Source organism: Condylura cristata, unplaced genomic scaffold, assembly GCF_000260355.1.
Source record: "Condylura cristata isolate star-nosed mole 26May11 unplaced genomic scaffold, ConCri1.0 scaffold00019, whole genome shotgun sequence".
In the NCBI taxonomy this organism is placed as follows: Eukaryota; Metazoa; Chordata; class Mammalia; order Eulipotyphla; family Talpidae; genus Condylura; species Condylura cristata.
Genome location: NW_004567120.1, coordinates 26,857,696 through 26,865,572, shown reverse-complemented (window position 1 = coordinate 26,865,572; position 7,877 = coordinate 26,857,696). Strand labels below are relative to the sequence as shown.

At 35.2% G+C, this 7,877-nt stretch overlaps 1 protein-coding gene across 1 annotated transcript in view; it reads left to right on the top strand.

Annotated features, from left to right (window-relative positions):
• Positions 1-259: 259 nt before the first annotated feature.
• TENM1 (teneurin transmembrane protein 1) overlaps positions 260-7,877 on the top strand; it is a 590,326-nt gene continuing 582,708 nt past the window's right edge. The window contains exon 1 of the mRNA XM_004685779.2: positions 260-288. The gene's annotated coding sequence lies outside the window, so the exon portion shown is untranslated. The remainder of the gene's footprint in view (positions 289-7,877) is intronic.

Here is a 7,877-nt window from a genome sequence, read left to right as displayed (position 1 = left end):
ACCTATAATGGCTCTGAAAAGCCAGTTTTGACAATCAACAGATACAGAGATAAAAAATAATGCAGGTAACTCCTATTTTGGGTTTTAATCACCATTATAAAACTGGGGGAAAAGTGCCCATAAAGAATGAGAATTGTGAAAGCCCTACTTTTCCTCAAATGGCCTCTCTGATGTATAAATTAAAAAACTATGCTATCATTTTAGATCTCATAAACATAAAATATCAAGAAAATTGAAATTGCATTTTTATTTTTTCAGGTACCGTTTATGATTGGCCATAACAGCAAAGTAAGTATGTGATATTTTTGAGTTGATCATCCATTAAATTTTAGAATGCTTTTAATCTCTTTTTCAGCGTATCCCATTTCCCCAAAGACTATAGATACAGTAGTTTGCAATCTAAAAAATGGGATTGTTTCTGTCTTTATTGTTTTTTGTAGTATTTCCATAAGTTGTCAGGTTTCTCTGTGAAAATGTCCCTCATGTCCTTAGATTATGGCGTGCTTAGAGGAAGGACAGCATACACTGAATTTTCTAGCCCTTTGCCTTGTTCTTGAGTGTGGTGTGAAGGTTTGATCTCAAACATGCAAACCTGTTGTAGACTAGCAGCTCATGAATCCCCATTAAGATTTGTCTCCTATTAGTAATTTATTTTCATTATTATCCAGCTTAGAGTTTAACTTGCCATCCCAGGCTACATTCTTTAAATCTAGCTTAGAGAGTTAATTCATAAGGCAATGACTTTCCTCTTGCCCCCTTTCACATAAAAAGATCCAACATTATGAATAATATAACAATTACAATACTCAAAGCCAAGTGAAATATAATATGAAAGTTGCATGGAAGAGTGTACCTATCCTGTATGGTTTACCAGTTATTTCTTCCATTGGCTTCCTAAACTTTTTGTTCATTACAACCTATCACACTTTAAATACACAGTCCCAAACCTTGCTTATGACAGTCCTTGGAAGGGCAATTCATTTACCAAAACCTGTAATTTCTTAAACATGAAGTGAATTTTAGTTTGATAACTAAAGTTATCAGTTTGATGAAACCCTTCATGTCTTGGTGTGCTCTTAATACATTATAATCATAGATGGCACTTCCTGTATCAATACTGAGTGATAAAGCTATGCCGTATTAGTCTGGCTCTTATTGTCTCTTAAAAAGCCATCAGATAGATTTTAGAGTTATAAGGATATAAAATAAATATACAAGATGTGTTTCAAATTAAGGAGAGGAAAACCAAGCCATGGAACTTGAGAATTCTAGTGTCAAAATGGAATGACATTTCTGAGCAGGTTAGTATCAAGTGTAAATATGCTTCTTATTTGACTTGAAAAAATGTATAACCTGTTTGTTGTAGCAGAAAAAACTCATAGGACTGAGAGAAAGAAAAAATCATATTTTAGCTCTGCCTCTGTGATTAACAAATTGTATGACCTTTAACAAGTCATTTACGTTCTCTGCACCTTCGTTTCCACCTTTGTAAAATTATGTTTAAATTGGATGACCTTCAAGATCATTTTTAGTTTTTTGCCTTATAGTCTAATATGATGAATGCACATAAGACCACATTTATAATTATGTACCATATTTGTATGACCCGATGGCAGTATGTCACTACAGTTAGTAACATTTTGGAGACAAAAAGAGAAAATGTGGCTACTGAGGCAGGATCTTCATCATAACTAATGTTTGTGTATTATTTATTCACTCAACAAAATATTTATTGAACACCTGGGTACCATATCAGTGGTAGTATAGAAATGGAAATGAAATATTTCCAGTCCCTTCACACATAATAGTGAAGAACGTGGTTCTATAATACAGAAAAGTCTTGAATAACTAGATGCTCAAGGAAGGGGGTAAACTGAGGTTTTTTTTTTTTTTTTTGATAAGTAGCATTGCTATCTTTTATTTCAATCTTTGTGGTTGAAAACGTTTTAGGTAGTACATTTTACTACCTAAATGAATATGGTTTACTAAATGTGAATGAGTTGTACTTTAGTATTTTGAATGTCATTGCAGGATCCCATTTTTGTCATTCTGAAATCAGTTGCACAGGAACAGTAAGAGATTGTGATGAATTTGTATTAGGCCATACCACTTGTTAGGTGATGAGTTTGCTTTTCCTTCAGTAAATTCAAGATATCTGCTTGCTTAATTACCGTGTTTCTTTTTCTCATAAAAGTTGAATAGAGAACATGAAATAAAATGTTTCATTAGTTGGGCTTCAGTTAATTAAGGTTTTACTGTACATAAAGTCCTAATTAGAAACATAAGGATCTGGTTGCTTTTTTTGGGGAAGTGGAATGCTAGATTTTTGGTGCCAGCTTTGGTTAGAAACATGGGCTGACTACATATAGCATCCAGAAGAGATGGACCAGAAAGGTGAAGCTAAACATGTTCTAGTCACTATTTTTCCAGCTTTATTGACACAATTGATACACAACATGTGATAACATGATAGCACTGAGATTTAACCCCTCCACCATCAAGGAGACCACCACATTGTGTAAATTGAAGATACATTAGGAAAAATGCATAAAGAAAGCCAAAGTAGTAGATGGGATGAAGAAAAACAAACGGACAAAAAAAGAACAGGAGCTATATTGATGCCTGTCTATTTGAAGAGTGCCTTTGTGGAAGAGTGAGAATTCCACCTGGAAGGGATCTGAAAGGTTGTCTAGCATCCCTCCAGAAAACCCCTTGTTTTTTCGGTGTCCCTGCATACACAGACAGATGAGTAGTATTGAGCCAAAATACTTAGAAGATAAGATACTTTATTTATAATATTTGAATCCATTCTACAGCATTCTGTTGAGTGATTGAAAACATCTGGAGAACGACTGAGGCCGTACATCCTACCCATCCCCCCGTTCGGTCTTCATATTGTGTATAAATATCCCCTTCCACTAGCTTGAGACACACAGAATGCCTCTCATCTCCTTCCACATCATAGTCTTCAGATACTGAAAAACAGGTATGAATGAGTCCACCTATTGGTTCTAGTTTTTCATCACCTCAATCTTAGTAAACCTATTTATTTTCCAGAAGGTGGCGCTAGCACCAAGAACACTCCCCTGCTTAAATACTGTGCTGGGTTGTTTACTAGCTAGTGTCTGAGTTCCTCATCATGGTGTTTAAGACTCTGCCTATCTTTGGACTTCTCATAATTGATTGGCTAAATGCCAACCTCCCTGGACCTTGTCTGTTTTTTCATCGACAAGTTATTTACATTCTCTCCATCTATACCTTTACTGATGCTTTTCCTCTTTTGAAATAGTCTTCTTTCCCGATACTAGTGACCTTTCAAGGTCATAGCGTCTCTTTTTTGTAAAGTCTTTGTATATTCATCTTCAAACCCATCTTTTCCCATCAGAAAATGAAACTACTATATTCTTATGCATGTAGCCCATGCCTCCTTTAAATCACTTCTAGTGTTTCATCACGTTTAGGTTTTATGTATTTGCCCAACTAGAATGTGAACTCTTGAGGTTAAATGCCATGCTCACATTTCATATTTTGTTCGCTTAGATTTAAATTCGAAAAAATGTGTGAGTGATATAAAAAGTAGTATTTCAAAAAAAAAAAAAAGTAGTATTTCGTTTCATTGACCATAAACTTCATTTACCAATTTTATGGGATGTTACCTGATTTTACTTTTCTGAAATGTGATTCATTCAATCCTTAATTTTGTTAGATCCGCAGCACCTACCTTTCTTTTCATTCTTCGTCTTTGCAGATTGAAGAAGCTTATTACGTATTGTCTGTATCCCATTTCATTAATTTAGCTTTTTCTGGATCTTTTCCATATCTGTCATGGAGCAGAACATTGGGGTAGGGGAGGGAGGCATGTGGCAATTGGAAGCCCCATTTATCTTTGGTGTTAGTCAGCGGCCTTGTCATGTTGGCTCACTACTTCTTATCTTTCATGCTGGCTTCCCCCTAGAGCAGTGTCTAACTCTTACTGAATCACATACAAGTTGTGATTATTTCCAAGCTAGTGGCTTATTATTAGTTTGCCTTCCTTTGCTCAGTAAAATAAATCAGAGAATGCTTTATTTAAACTTATATACATATCAGTGTTTGTTTGTTTGTTTTACTAGAAAGTTAGTCCTTAAATCTTCCTTTGAACATGTCTTTGCAAAGCATTGATTCTAAATCAAAATTTACTGGAATTTATAGAAAATTATAGCATATTTCAAACCCAACCTTATTCTCTCAAGAAGAGAGGAAGGAAGAACGGGGCAGAAAAGTTGACTCAGAGCCTGCAGAGAATGAGAGAAAAAAGAAAGATCCTGTCTGAACTTGTAATTTTTGCTCCTTCAAAGGCAGGAGAATATTAATTTCAATGTATTCATTATGCATTTTTTTTCTAAACTGCAGCTCTGTGTAATGTGGAAAATAATAAATATACAAAAAAAGAAAGCTATGGTCGGCTACATACTTCATCTGTGATAGAGGCTGGCCTGCCTCATCAACAGGACTCTCAGAAGCGTTCCTTATGATGGCTGAACTTCAGTTACTGAGATCCCAGAAAAGTGCTACAATAGATCAACTGGAACCCAACAAGTGACAAGCAAAGATAAATGCTTTCCAAAATAGAGGGAAGCAAAAGGAAAAACTTTCATTAGATAAGCTATATATTTCCCCCTCTCTGTCAACAAATAGTGCTTCAAATTATTTCCCCTGGAGTCCCTGGTAAAATGCCCCTTACCCGGAAGGCTCCAAAATAATACACTGAAATCTGTTTGAACACCAGTGTTGCTTTGGGACTAACTGGTCTAAAATGCTTGGGAAGCTACTTGTGTCACTGGATTTTTGATGAGGTTGTGTTTTCCCTCAGATCCTTTGACTTGGATTTTAAGGAAGATTAACCATTTTTGGGGGGTGTTGAGGCAAAAATGAGCTGTTAACACTTGCTCTGCATCTCTGCAAACCAACATATGTTATGATAAGAATTAAACATTGGTTCTGTGAGCTGCCATTTCTATTTCTGAGAAAAATTGCATTTGAAAATCACTGAAAATGAAACATTTCTGCTGTAAATCTCTCATCTATGAAAAATATATTATTTGGACCTCTCACTTTTGCCTTATGCCCGGCATTTAAATCTTTGAGTAAATGACATACTTAGGCTCAGATATGTAAGTTGAATCAAAATCTAGAACGATTCATTCTAATTGGAAGAAACTTTGCTTGGGAAAATTTCTAGCAATGGATTTCAAGCTCACTCCTCTTCTGTGGTCTTTTAGAGTATCTGACCTTTCTATCCCAAGTATTAAATTTTGGCTCCAAGTTTCTCTTTTGCATGACCTGACATATACTATCCTAAGAGGCAATTCTTTAAAGAAGGATTGTTGAGATTCTACCAAATTGAACAAATGTTCTTAAAGAATAAACCCAAGTTTAAGCAAATCAGCCAAACACCAGAGAGTATTTAGAACAATTAAGACTGGAAATAAAATGATGTTTGCCTAAATTTCAGAACTTAAAGTCCTTAGTGTTCTCTGAACTGAACATGTAATAGGTAAACCATTCATTCAGCTTAATTCATTAGCTGAAATGATGGCTTTTTTCAGGCTTTGTTATTGCTTATGACAAAACCATATTTCTTAAAAATTAGAGGTAGAATTACAACATATTTTCAATTTTAAAGTTACTTTAAATACTTTTTAATCTGATTGTCTTTTTCTCTAATAACAAAATTGAGACCCAGAGAAACTGGACTAATGTTGGTATTATATAACCTTGTGTTCTCTTAGTTCAGTGATCCTTTCAATATGGCAAGATATTCCCAATGTTGTCAACTCTTTTGGGATTGTTAACTTGACGACAACAATAATGAAAACCATTAAAAATTGCAACAAATTATGTTTCTCTTCATTAGCATAAGTAACTAGGCTCAAAATTAGACTTTTTGGGATAAGGGACATTTGTATTCAAAGTCTATGTTAGGTGGATCTGGAGAAGGTAATCCCAGAAATTTCAGAGAAAAGCTGACCCAGACAGAAATTTATCCATGGACTATCCATAATCTTGTAGCAATGCTGTGTTCCTGAGTTTCTAGAACTCCACCAGAACTCACTGTTAGCTTCTAGCATCCTACCAGCCTGTCATCTTTAAGGCATAGACTTAGGTCTGGAAGACTCCTTATATGTAGTCATCGATTCCTGTTGTCTTATTTCCACAGCTTTCTTGATAAGTGGTCATTAAACACATACAAGAATGACAAATTCATGTCATTCAACATATAATTGTTCTCTTCTTACTTGCTATATTGGTCCATGGTCTGTTTTGGATGAGGAGCACATAATTTAACAAAACATTACAGTATTGTTTGGGCACCCAAAATAGATCAAGAAAATTGTCTTTTTATTTCAAGGGTCTCCATTTCCATTCATAAAGCCTTTGCTCACAACCACAGCACTCTGTCAACTCATGCTTACACTCAACTAAAACCTCCTAGTCTCTACATACATGGTATTTTAAAGCTAATATCTCCCACACTGTACTTATGTTACTAGATTTAATGTGAAAGATTTCATCTGTCTATGAAATTAAAACCTTTTGACTTGGTTCATAATGCCATCCTGGCATGAACCTGGGATGTCATTATTATATCATTCAACAAGCTAGCTGTTCTGACTAGTTCTATATCATCTAAAAACTATTTCCTCACCCAGGGCTGAGATAAAAAAAAATATTAAATAGGGTAAGGGAAAGAGACAGATCAGCCAAATGAAATCTTACTATAGTTGTTCATTGAATTATGAACAACTGTCAATCTATTGGCATCATCATTTATCTCATATATTGTATAAACTCATTAGATTATGACAAAACTTTCCAAAAATGGTTTGTTGAATATGAAACACATCTACCCATTCCACTGTCCTGTCAATTTAGCCAACCTTAAAAGGAAAGTGAAGTTAGTCAGTCAAGACATTCAGAATATGCCTGTGATGACAACTGTTGCTTCCTGCTTCCTAGTCTCAGATCTAAGTCATTGCTCTCAGAAATCTTTCATGAAGGCCAAGAAAATAATGTTTTCAACACTACTTCCTCATGAATCCTGAGCTTCAATTTATACTTACTGATGATTCTGTTATTCTTTCTAGTCCAGAAATAAATCTCTTTGACAGAAGAAACTGATGCAAAATAGGGGTTTTCTATTGATTCTAGAATTTGACAACGATCATCATTACACCACTGATTCTAACAGTGTTTATATTCATTCATTTTTAATCTTGCCCTACATATGCCTAAAAGCCGTCAGCCCTGCCTTGTTTGGCCTGCCCATCTTTCACAAGTTATATTATGTCTAGCTAGTCAGACCCAATTTTTAGTGATATGATAGTTTCATCTTTTAATGTCACCTTTAAAAAAAAATATGACTTTGTCAAAAAGATCCCAATTGTATCCCTATCTTCACCTTAAGGAAATTTCCCCTTTATTGCCTGTCAATATTATTAGAACAATGATGATTGCTTTGCAGGTGACAATGTCAACAACTAAGCACTATAAGAACTAACGCAATTAAGCACTTGCTGTGGTTTAGTAACTACTCTGCCCTTGTTCGTTCAGCCTGACCTAACAAAGTGCCACAGACAGGGTAGCTTGTAAGCAACAGAATTGCATTTCTCATTGGTCTGGAAGCTGGAGCATTCAATATCAAGATGTCATCAGATGCCAGGTCTGGTGAGGGTCCACTTCTCTGTATGAGAACATGGTCAAAGGGGCAAAAAGTGTCCTCTGGGGTCTCTTTTATAAGGGCATTAATCCCACTCATGAGGACTCCATCTAGATGACCTACTCCTCTCCCAAAACCCCACTTTTTTATGTTTATTTTTTATTTAATTTATTTTTTT